The sequence below is a fragment of the Pristiophorus japonicus genome, chromosome 24 (assembly GCF_044704955.1).
Source record: "Pristiophorus japonicus isolate sPriJap1 chromosome 24, sPriJap1.hap1, whole genome shotgun sequence".
NCBI lineage: Eukaryota > Metazoa > Chordata > Chondrichthyes > Pristiophoridae > Pristiophorus > Pristiophorus japonicus.
The window spans coordinates 13,000,334-13,012,226 of NC_092000.1; the positions used below are offsets into that span (position 1 = coordinate 13,000,334).

The following is an 11,893-nucleotide window of genomic DNA, read 5'->3' on the forward strand; positions in this document are numbered from 1 at the left end:
ATAGAAACATAGAAAAATAGGTGCAGGAGTCGGCCATTCGGCCCTTCGAGCCTGCACCGCCATTCAATGAGTTCATGGCTGAACATGCAACTTCAGTACCCCATTCCTGCTTTCTCGCCATACCCCTTGATTCCCCCTAGTAGTAAGGACTACATCTAACTCTTTTTTGAATATATTTAGTGAATTGGCCTCAACAACTTTCTGTGGTAGAGAATTCCACAGGTTCACCACTCTCTGGGTGAAGAAGTTTCTCCTCATCTCGGTCCTAAATGGCTTACCCCTTATCCTTAGACTGTGACCCCTGGTTCTGGACTTCCCCAACATTGGGAACATTCTTCCTGCATCTAACCTGTCCAATCCTGTCAGAATTTTAAACGTTTCTATGAGATCCCCTCTCATTCTTCTGAATTCCCTGGTAGGTGGGTGTACTGTATTTGCTTCATGGGTTCTTTGCTTAAGAATTCGGAGCAACACATTGCCATTAAGAACTAGTTGGTTTTAATTGCAAAAGGTTTAACAATCACGCTACACATTACCAGTTCATCCACTAGGCTCACAACTGCATACCTCATCGTGGATCCCCCGAACCCAACTGGCTGGGGTTTTATTGAGTCTTGTGAACATCACGTGACTGGCTAAGCCACTCCCAACTCAACAACTCTACAAATCTTAAACCTGTGAGCATCCTCACAGGTGCATACATTGCAATGACCAAAAGCTTGGTCAAAGAGGTAGGTTTTAAGGAGCATCTTAAAGGAGGAAAGAGAGGTAGAGAGGAGAAGAGGTTTAGGGAAGGTCTTCCAGAGCTTAGGGGCCCAGGCAGCTGAAGGCATGGTCACTGTAATGTATGTACATAAGGTCTTCTCATCAACAGGGGGCACTACCGTCGGAGGTCCTAGGGTTATAGGTACACCGATGGTTGAGCGATTATATTCAGGGATGCTCAAGAGGGCAGAATTAGAGGAGCGCAGACATCTCGGGGCGGGGGGGGGGAGTTGTGAGTCTGAAGGAGATTACAGAGATAGGGAGGGGCGAGGCCATGGAGGGATTTATAAACAAGGATGAGAATTTTGAAATCCAGGCGTTGCTTAACCGGGAACCAATGTAGGTCAGCGAGCACAGTGGGTGATGGGTGAGCGGGACTTGGTGCGAGTTAGGACACGGGCAGTCGAGTTTTGGATCACCTCTAGTTTACGTGGGGTAGAGCGTGGGAGGCCGGCCAGGAGTGCGTTAGAATAGTCAAGTCTAGAGGTAACAAAGGTATGGATGAGGGTTTCAGCAGCGACTGAGCGGAGGCAAGGGGCGGAGATGGGCAATGTGGAAATGGACGGTTTTAGTTAGGCTGTGGATATGTGGCCGGAAGCTCATTTCAGGGTCAAATGTGACACCTAGCTTGCGAACAGTCTGGTTCAGCCTCAGACAGAAGCCAGGGAGAGGGATGGAATTGGTGACCAGGGAACAACTTCGGTCCAGCGTCACAAGTGAACTCTGTATTTCCCAAACTAGCGATCGGAGAGCTTGTTTGCTTTCATCAGAATGGAATCTCATTAAAACATGTGAGATTCTGAGAAGGCTTGACAGGGTAAATGTTGAGAGGCTGTTTCCACCCCCCCCCCCCCCACCCCTCCCCCCGGCTAGAGAGTCTAGAACCAGGGGTCGGCCATTTTGGACCGAGATGAGGAAACATGTTTTCACTCAGAGGGTGGTGAATCTTTGGAATTCTCTGCCCCAGAGGGCTGTGGATGCTGAATCTCTGAATATATTCAAGACAGAGACCTGAGACAGATTTTTGGACCCTAAGGGACTAGGGGGATCTGGCGGGAAAGTGGCGTTGAGGTCGAAGGTCAACCACGATCTTATTTGAATGTCGGAGAGGGGCCGTATGGCCTACTCCCGCTCCTAATTCTTGGGAAAGAGAAAAAGAATCAGTGGCAAGTTCAAAATTGGCTGCGAATTAAAAATAGAATGACTCGTTTTTGTATTCTTTCTCCCTCCCGTATTTTGGATCTTGCCCACTGCGGCAAATGGTCTAATGCTTCGTGGATCAGAGACTTACTGTGTGCAATTGAACGATTTTTTTTCATCTGTGCGTCAAGCATACCGCTGGGTTTCTAAAAGCTGCCTGAAGTCGCGATCTGCACACCGCCCTATTCCTCTTGCGATATGTGTAATGCGCGCGCTAGGTCCGTGCAGCAGAGCTGGTCTCCAGTCAATCTTGGTCAACCCTTGCCACTGGACCAAGACCTAGCTCTGTCAAGCCCGTGTGGTGGCTGGTGTGCAACGGCCACCCCACGTTAAAAAAATCCACGCACAGGCATCTTCCACCCTTCAGGATGTAGTTCGGGATCTGGAATATTAGGTCCTTCATTGAAACATCTGTGAACTCGTCCCTTTTTGGCGTGGAAGCAAGTCATCCTCGACTCGAGGGACTGCCTACGATGATGCTACTCTTTCTCTCGGGGTCTTGCCCCGTCTAATCCTGCCTTCCGCCATTTTCCTCCGGCCTTTTTTCCTAACCCCCCCCCCTCACCGCCCTTCCCATCCTCAATTTAGCTTTCTTATCCCATGTGTGGGGTGGGTACGTGGCAGCTGAAATGCTTTTGTGCGGCAAAAAAAGGGGAGAGACAGGCAGGGAGTGATTAGCGACTGAATGTCGGGAGCTAAGCCTCTGTGGGCCGCACAATATAGGAGCCAGGGAAAGCAGATTTTCTTCCATCTGCCTCCTAAAACAAACACTTTTGTGTGCGGGAATAAGCCCAGTGTGTCCGTCGCTAAGCCTGAAAGGCTGATTTAGATGTATCACTGCTCTCTCGCTCTCCCCCCTGCTCCCTCTAATGTGCTTAGTGCTGATTACGGCTCAGGAAGAGGCAAGCTAACAGCAGCCTTCTGCCAGCAGGGAGGAGACTGGGGCGAGTGAACGAGAGGGGGAGGGGTGGTCAGGTGGCTAAGAGTTTATTGGGAGTGTCAAGGCGTCAAGGACAGAAGGGCACGACAGCCCATCTCCTTGAACAACATGTGTCGCTTTGATTGCATTCACAAGCCGGGCTCGGAATAATTGCTGCTTGCAAAGTCGGTAATTTGCTTTAATTCCAATTCTTCCGAGGATGTTTTGAGCTGGGAAGGGGTCTTCTGCTCTGCAGTTTGTAAAATACATCTGCGCAGCAGCCAGGTTCCCCGAGAACATTTGTACCAGCTCCGTTTGGAAGAACGCTCTACAATCGGAACTCTGCATAAGAATTAAGAACAGGAGCAGGCCATTCGGCCCCTCAAACCTGCTCCATTCTACCTCAACTCCACTTTCCTGCACTATCCCCATATCCCTTGATTCCCTTAATATCCAAACATCTATCGATCTCTTGACTATACTCAATGACTGAGCCTCCACAGCCCTCTGGGGTAGAGAATTCCAAAGATTCACCACCCTCTGAGTGAAGAAATTTCTCCTTATCTCAGTCCTAAGTGGCCGACCCCTTATTCTGAGACTGTGTGACCCCTTGGTTCTAGACTCCCCAGCCCGGGGGGGGGAAACATCCTCCCTGCATCTACCCTGTCAATCTCTGTAAGAAATTTCAAAGTTCAAAGAGAGAACCTGCATTTATAGAGCGCCTTTCACAGCCTCGGGATCTCCAAAGCGCCTTACAGCGGTTTGTCCAGGAGATACTCCCACCGCCTTTGTCATGAACAAAAAGTTGTCAATAGAATGAATGTTGGACTTCTACCTCTCAATCATTGGTCTTGGAGTCAGAGGCCACTATTATGTGCCATTTTGAGATGTCTGCGCTCCTCTAATTCTGCCCTCCTGAGCATCCCTGATTATAATCGCGCAACCATTGGTGGCCGTGCCTTCTGTTGCCTGGGCCCCAAGCTCTGGAACTCCCTCCCTAAACCTCTCTGCCTCTCTTTCCTCCTTTTAAGACGCTCCTTAAAACCTACCTCTTTGACCAAGCTTTTGGTCACTTGCCCTATCCCCTTGTGTGGTTTGGTGATAAATTATTTTGCCTTATAGCAGTCCTGTGAAGCGCCTTGGGATGTTTTACTACGTTAAAGACACTATATAAATACAAGTTGTTGTTGTTGTGGTGAGCTCCTAACTGCCCTTTCCTCAATTCCCCCCTGGTAATGTATTTGCTTCTTGGGTTCTTTGCTTAAGAATTCATAGCAACACATTGCCATTAAGAACTAGTTGGTTTATTAGCAAAAGGTTTAAACATCACACTACACATTACCAGTTCATCCACCAGGCTCACAACCACCTGCCTCATCGTGGATCCCCCGAACCCAACTGGCCGGGGTTTTATTGAGTCTTGTCAACATCACGTGATTGGCTAAGCCACTCCCAACTCAACAGCTATTTTGTTTGAATCAAAAAATCAAGTGCCCCCTTATTAAAACCAACAAATTAAACAAATTAACTTTTTACAATAACGGTTCAAATTAAAATTTGGTTGCCAGGGGTGATGATGCGCTCCAGTCCCTCCGATGCCCAACTCTCGCGGAAGGCCGCGAGCGTACCGGTGGACACCGCGTGCTCCGTCTCTTAGGGGACACCCTGGCTCGGATGTAACCACGGAAGAGAGGCAGGCAGTCGGGCTGAATGACCCCTTCGACCGCCCGCTGCCTGGACCGGTTGATGGCCACCTTGGCCATGCCCAGGAGCAGGCCCACGAGGAAGCCTTCCGACCTGCCCGCTCCCCTCCGCACAGGGTGCCCAAAGATCAGGAGTGTGGGACATCAACAACTCTACAAACCTGTGAGCATCCTCACAGATGCATACATTACACCCCGTTTTGGAGAAGAGGGTTGCTAAGTGCTCACATTTCGGTGACCCTCATCTCAGAATTAATACGAAGCTCACAATATTGATCACCATTAGAAGCCAAGCCAGTCCTTCGCAGTATCTGAATAATTCACGTTCTGTTTTTATTCTACATGAGGCTGACCTGTATTGAGGATGGAATTTTGGTTTCGCCATCCATTTTAGTCATGGCCTTGATGATGAGACTCAATTTTCATTAATGTGTGCGTCAGTTTTTGATTGCATGTGCCTACCCTTCTCTGCTTAAATTGAGACCGCAGCTGATCTCACTGATGTTAAAAGGAACAGCTGAGCCAGAGTGCTTCATCCTCGGCTGTGTGTGAAAATTGAGGCCCCTGCTTCCGGGCCTTAGTCAAAGCTAACCTTGATTGATTCGCCCGAAGGCCCGCGAACGTGACGCGGGAAGGATTCCATGCCCACAGATTTTCCTTCCCAGTGCTTCCATTCTGTTGGCGCAAAAAAACAAAAGAGAATCGATTGGCTTTTGGTCTGAGGTGTCCGCTCAAATCTCCTGCGATAATATCATAAATTGAGCACGTTTCGTAGAAACATAGAAACATAGAAAATAGGTGCAGGAGCAGGCCATTCGGCCCTTCGAGCCTGCACCACCATTCAATATGATCATGGCTGATCATCCAACTTCAGTACCCCTTTCCTGCTTTCTCTCCATACCCCTTGATCCCTTTAGCTGTAAGGACCACATCTAACTCCCTTTTGAATATATCTAACGAACTGGCCTCAACAACTTTCTGTGGTAGAGAATTCCACAGGTTCACAATTCTCTGAGTGAAGAAGTTTCTCCTCATCTCGGTCCTAAATGGCTTACCCCTTATCTTTAGACTGTGACCTCTGGTTCTGGACTTCCCCAACATCGGGAACATTCACCCTGCATCTAGCCTGTCCAATCCCGTCAGAATTTTATATGTTTCTATGAGAGCCCCTCTCATTCTTCTAAATTCCATTGAATATAAGCCTAGTCGATCCAGTCTTTCTTCATATGTCAGTCCTGCCATCCCGGGAATCAGTCTGGTGAACCTTCGCTGCACTTTCCTCTCAGGCATTGCAACGGCCTTTCACGTGGAGCCACATGGTAAGCCCTATCTGTCACAGATTCTTCATCCAAGGTCATAGAGCACACCCCAAAATAAGATGGAAACCCAATATGCAAAAAGAAAAAAAAGAAATACTTGCATTTATATAGCGCCTTTCACGACCACCAGACATCTCAAAGCGCTTTACAGCCAATGAAGTCCCTTTTGGAGTGTCGTCACTGTTGTAACATGGGAAACGCAGAAGCCAATTTGCGCACAGCAAGCTCCCGCAACCAGCAATGTGATAATGACCCAGATAATCTGTTTTTTTGATTGAGGGATAAATATTGTCTCAGGCACCAGGGATAACTCCTCTGCTCTTCTTCAAAATAGTGCCATAGGTTCCTTTACACCACCTGAAAGGTTAGAGGGGGCCTCGGTTTTAACGTCTCATCCGAAAGACGGCACCTCCGACAGTGCAGCACTCCCTCAGCACTGCCCTGGGAGTGTCAGCCTAGATTTATGTGCTCAAGTCCCTGGAGTGGGACTTGAACCCACAACCTTCTGACCCCAAGGCGAGAGTGCTGCCCACTGAGCCACGGCTGACACTGTATCTGACAATTTCACTTTATTCACATTTTCCAGAATGGGCTAGTTTTCGGCCTCACCTGTTCAAATGATGTTTATTTCCAGGCTGTTTCTAATGCTGACCCAATCAGCCCTTCAAGCGAGAGATGGGCCTGTTTCTGGCTGGGGTGGTGATCACCTTGTCCAGGCGTGAGGTACTATATAATATTAATCAAGGCCCGCCTGATCTCTCGGGCGAGTTTCTATCGCCTCAGGGGGTCGGAGATGAATTTTCCAGATTTTTGTCCCCAAAGCGGCCTGGGTTTTCTATCTGGCTTTTCGCCTCTCCCAGGAGATCAGATGGCCTCCAGGTGGGGTGTGGCGTGCAGCTATTGCAATGCGCGAGACATCACAACTGTGTGGGCACAGGCTGGCTGGACCAGTCGGTCTTTTTCTAGCCGTTATTTTTCATACGTTCATACATTCTCTCCATTAACTGTCAGCCGTGGCTCAGTGGGCAGCGCCCTCGCCTCTGAGTCAGAAGGTCGTGGGTTCAAGTGCCACACCAGGGACTCGAGCACATAAATCTAAGCTGACACTCCCAGTGCAGTGCTGAGGGAGCGCCGCACTGTCGGAGGTGCCAACTTTCGGACGGTACCTTAAAGTAAGGCCCTCTCGGGAGGACATAAAAGACCCCCACGGCCACTATTCGAAGAAGAGGAGAGCAATTATCCCCCGTGTCCTGGGCCAATACTTACCAGCCAACAGATTACCTGGTCATTACCTCGTTGCTGTTTCGTGGGAGCTTGCTGTGCGCCAATCAGCAGCCGTGTTTCCCACATCACATAGAAACATAGAAAATAGGTGCAGGAGTAGGCCATTCGGCCCTTTGAGCCTGCACCGCCATTCAATGAGTTCATGGCTGAACATGCAACTTCAGTACCCCATTCCTGCTTTCTCGCCATACCCCTTGATCCCCTTAGTAGTAAGGACTACATCTAACTCCTTTTTGAATATATTTAGTCAATTGGCCTCAACTACTTTCTGTGGTAGAGAATTCCACAGGTTCACCACTCTCTGGGTGAAGAAGTTCCTCCGCATCTCGGTCCTAAATGGCTTACCCCTTATCCTTAGACTGTGACCTCTGGTTCTGGACTTCCCCAACATTGGGAACATTCTTCCTGCATCTAACCTGTCTAACCCCGTCAGAATTTTAAATGTTTCTATGAGGTCCCCTCTCATTCTTCTGAACTCCAGTGAATACAAGCCCAGTTGATCCAGCAGGGACTACAGCGAAAAGGAGCGTGCAGCAAACCAGTCCCACCCACCCTTACCCTCAACGACTCTCTGCCCCACCTGTGACGGGGACTGTGGCTCTCGTATCGGACTGTTCAGCCACCCAAGGACTCATTCTAAGAGTGGAAGCAAGTCTTCCTCGATTGCCTGTGACGATGACACTTCAGAAAAGTGCGTCATTGGCTGTAAAGCCTTTTGGGACGTCGAGTGGTGTTGAAAGATACTGCAGCATTGCAAGCTCTTTCGTGTTCGCCAAGCTGCGGTGCGGTGGGGGGGGGGGGGCAATTACGAGGAGGTCATCTCTTTAAATATTTGTAGCTACTTCCTGCACTGCAGACAAAAGATGCACAGGAAGTGAGTGGCAAGGTCAAGGCTGCAGTGTGCTCAGATTTCTGTGTTTGACCTCTCTGACCTTTCACTGCTGTGTTCGTCTCAGCCCAGCTTCCTCACATCCATCTTGGCAGCGCAGGGCTCAGTGGAAGGGATTATTTATTGATTTTCATCAGATTTTATTATTTTGAGTGCAGTCTGAGTGCAGCCTGTGATATCGAAATGGTCTGATTAATGGCTCTCCTAAGATTCGCCGTATGATTCATCCAGCCAGCCAGCGAGCGGGGACAAATAACACCAGTTAAATCTCGGTGTTTATAGTCAATCAATCTCCAGTGACAGCCGCAGAATTGCAGCACAGTCAATTCTTCTTAACCTGTTTGTCATGAAGTTTAATACACTCAGGAACAGACACATACAGAAGGGTAACAATGTTAGACTTTATACAGCATCGGCTCTTGAACTTAACTTTTTTGAGGGCTCGTTCTGTCCGATGTCTGCCCTTTCTATTCCTGCTGATCCTTCTTCACTCCCCCCCCTCCCCGCCTTCCGCCTGTGCTCAAGGCATCGGCTCGTTGCCGTGGTGCACTCCCACAGGCCTCGTTTGGGCGTCGGCCCTTCTTAATGCGCGAGCCCGGTCAATTGAGTTGTCGGCAGCCTATTCGCCTGTGACAGGCCTCCCGGTCGCACCCAATAAAGTCCTTACTTGCTGATCACGCTGGAGGGTAAGTAAGTCCAGTACCACAAATGATCATGCAATCCAGCTGGCCAGCCCCGAGAACGAACACGAACACTTCTCAATGGCCGCACCCTATCAAATATCTGCCCAATTCGTCTGTGCATTTTTCCACACCGGGCAGCCCATTGCCACGTCTGTGCTAAATCTACCTACTTAGACCAAGCTTTTGGGCAACTGCGCTAATTTCTACTATACAGCTCAGTGTCAAATGTTTTGTCTCATAACACTCCTGTGAAGCACCTTGGGACGTTTCACTATGTTAAAGGCGCTATATAAATACAAGTTGTTGTTGTTGTAGGCACAGCTGCCAATGGTGGAGCGATGGCCTACATTTATAAAAAAAAGATAAAGACTTGCATTTATATAGCGCCTTTCACGACCACCGGATGTCTCAAAGCGCTTTACAGCCAATGAACTACATTTGGAGTGTAGTCACTGTTTTAATGCGGGAAACGCGGCAGCCAATTTACGCACAGCAAGCTCCCACACACAGCAATGTGATAATGACCAGATAATCTTTGTTTTTTTTGTTATGATGATTGAGAGATAAATATTGGCCAGGACACCGGGGATAACTTCCCCTGCCCCTCTTTGAAATAGTGCCATGGGATCTTTGACATCCATCTGAGAAAGCAGACAGGGCCTCGATTTAACGTCTCATCCAAAAGACGGCACCTCCGACAGTGCGGCACTCCCTCAGCACTGCACTGGGAGCATCAGGCTACAATTTTGTGCTCAAGTCTCTGGAGTGCGACTTGAACCCACAGCCCTCATGACTCAAGCAAGAGTGCTACCACTGAGCCACTGACACCATAAGGTTGCTTATAGATACAATTTTTTCTTGCCTTCATCAGATGCTTCGGGTTAGTTTGCTTGGGGCAACCAATGATGGTAAGCAGCAGTGGTGGCAAGATGGTGGCTAGGATGCCCATTGCTGTTTCGTTGCCAATGCTGGGGAAAGCGCCCTCTTCAGGTGGGCTGCAACACCTCTGTCATGGGGGGGGGCATTAGCCACACCTCCATTTACTTGCCGTCGAAGATTTAAAAAAAAATTTGATCATGGGATGTGGGCGTCGCTGGCAAGGCCGGCATTTATTGCCCGTCCCTAATTGCCCCTCGAGAAGGTGGTGGTGAGCCGCCTTCTTGAACCGCTGCAGTCCGTGTGGTGAAGGTGCTCCCACAGTGCTGTTAGGGAGGAAGTTCCAGGATTTTGACCCAGCGACGATGACGGAATGGCCGATATATTTCCAAGTCAGGATGGTGTCTTACTTGGAGGGGGAACTTGGTGGTGGTGGTGTTCCCTGCTGCCCTTGTCCTTCTAGGTCATGGGAGGTGGGGCCAGTACAAACTGGACGGTCTGCAGCTGGGCAGGGCCGGAACCAATGTCCTCGGGGGAGTGTTTGCTAGTGCTGTTTGGGAGGAGTTAAACTAACATGGCAGGGGGATGGGAACCTATGCAGGGAGACAGAGGGGAATAAAATGGAGACAGAAGCAAAAGATAGAAAGGAGAATAGTAAAAGTGGAGGGCAGAGAAACTCAAGGCAAAAAACAAAAAGGGCCACTTTACAGCAGAATTCTAAAGGGTCAAAGTGTGTTAAAAAGACAAGCCTGAAGGCTCTGTGCCTCAATGCGAGGAGAATTCGGAATAAGGTGGACGAATTAACGACACAGATAGCAGTTAACAGGTATGATGTGATTGGCATCACGGAAACATGGCTCCAGGGTGACCAAGGCTGGGAACTCAACATCCAGGGGTATTCAACATTTAGGAAGGATAGACAGAAAGGAAAAGGAGGAGGGGTGGCGTTGCTGGATAAAGAGGAAATTAATGCAATAGAAAGGAAGAACATTGGCTTGGATGATATGGAATCGGTATGGGTGGAGCTACCGAATACCAAAGGGCAGAAAACGTTAGTGGGAGTTGTGTACAGGCCACCAAATAGTAGTCGTGAGGTTGGGGACAGCATCAAACAAGAAATAAGGGATGTGTGCAATAAAGGTACAGCAGTAATCATGAGCGACTTTAATCTACATATTGATTGTGCTAACCTAACTGATAGCAATGCGGTGGAGGAGGATTTCCTGGAGTGTATTAGGGATGGTTTTCTAGACCAATATGTCGAGGAACCAACCAGAGAGCTGGCCATCCTAGACTGGGTGATGTGTAATGAGAAGGCACTAATTAGCAATCTTGTTGTGCGAGGCCCCTTGGGGAAGAGTGACCATAATATGGTAGAATTTTTTGTTAAGATGGAGAGTGACAAAGTTAATTCAGAAACTAGGATCCTGAACGTAAGGAAAGGTAACTTTGATGGTATGAGGCGCGAATTGGCTAGATTAGACTGGCAAATTATATTTAGAGGGTTGACGGTGGATAGGCAATGGCAAACCTTTAAAGATCATATGAACGAACTTCAACAATTGTACATTCCTGTCTGGAGTAAAAATAAAATGGGGAAAGTGGCTCAACCGTGGCTAACAAGGGAAATTAAGGATAGTGTTAAATCCAAGGAAGAGGCATACAAATTAGCCAGAAAAAGTAGCAAGCCGGAAGACTGGGAGAAATTTAGAATTCAGCAGAGGAGGACAAAGGGATTAATTAAGAGGGGGAAAATAGAGTATGAGAGGAAGCTTGCCGGAAACATAAAAACTGACTGCAAAAGCTTCTATAGATATGTGAAGAGAAAAAGATTAGTGAAGACAAACGTAGGTCCCTTGCAGTTGGATTCGGGTGAATTTATAATGGGGAACAAAGAAATGGCAGACCAATTGAACAAGTACATTGGTTTTGTATTCACAAAGGAAGACACAAATAACCTTCTGGATGTACTAGGGGTCCAAAGATTTAGTGAGAAGGAGGCACTGAAGGATACCCTTATTAGGCGGGAAATTGTGTTAGGAAAATTGATGGGATTGAAGGCCTATAAATCCCCAGGGCCTGATAGTCTACATCCCAGAGTACTTAAGGAAGTGGCCCTAGAAATAGTGGATGCATTGGTGATAATTTTCCAACAGTCGATCGACTCTGGATCAGTTCCCATGGACTGGAGAGTAGCTAATGTAACGCCACTTTTTAAAAAAGGAGGGAGAGAGAAAACGGGGAATTATAGACCA

General features: G+C 48.3%; 1 long non-coding RNA gene across 2 annotated transcripts in view; it reads right to left on the reverse strand.

Moving 5' to 3' along the window:
* The window catches only part of LOC139237817 (uncharacterized), a 34,819-nt gene extending 26,068 nt beyond the window's left edge, over positions 1 to 8,751 (reverse strand). For both annotated transcript variants that reach the window (XR_011588524.1, XR_011588523.1), the window contains exons 1-2: positions 8,510 to 8,751; positions 5,180 to 5,262 (exon numbers count right to left, since the gene is read on the reverse strand). This is a non-coding gene — a long non-coding RNA (uncharacterized lncRNA). The remainder of the gene's footprint in view (positions 1 to 5,179; positions 5,263 to 8,509) is intronic.
* Between the last annotated feature and the right edge of the window lie 3,142 nt (positions 8,752 to 11,893).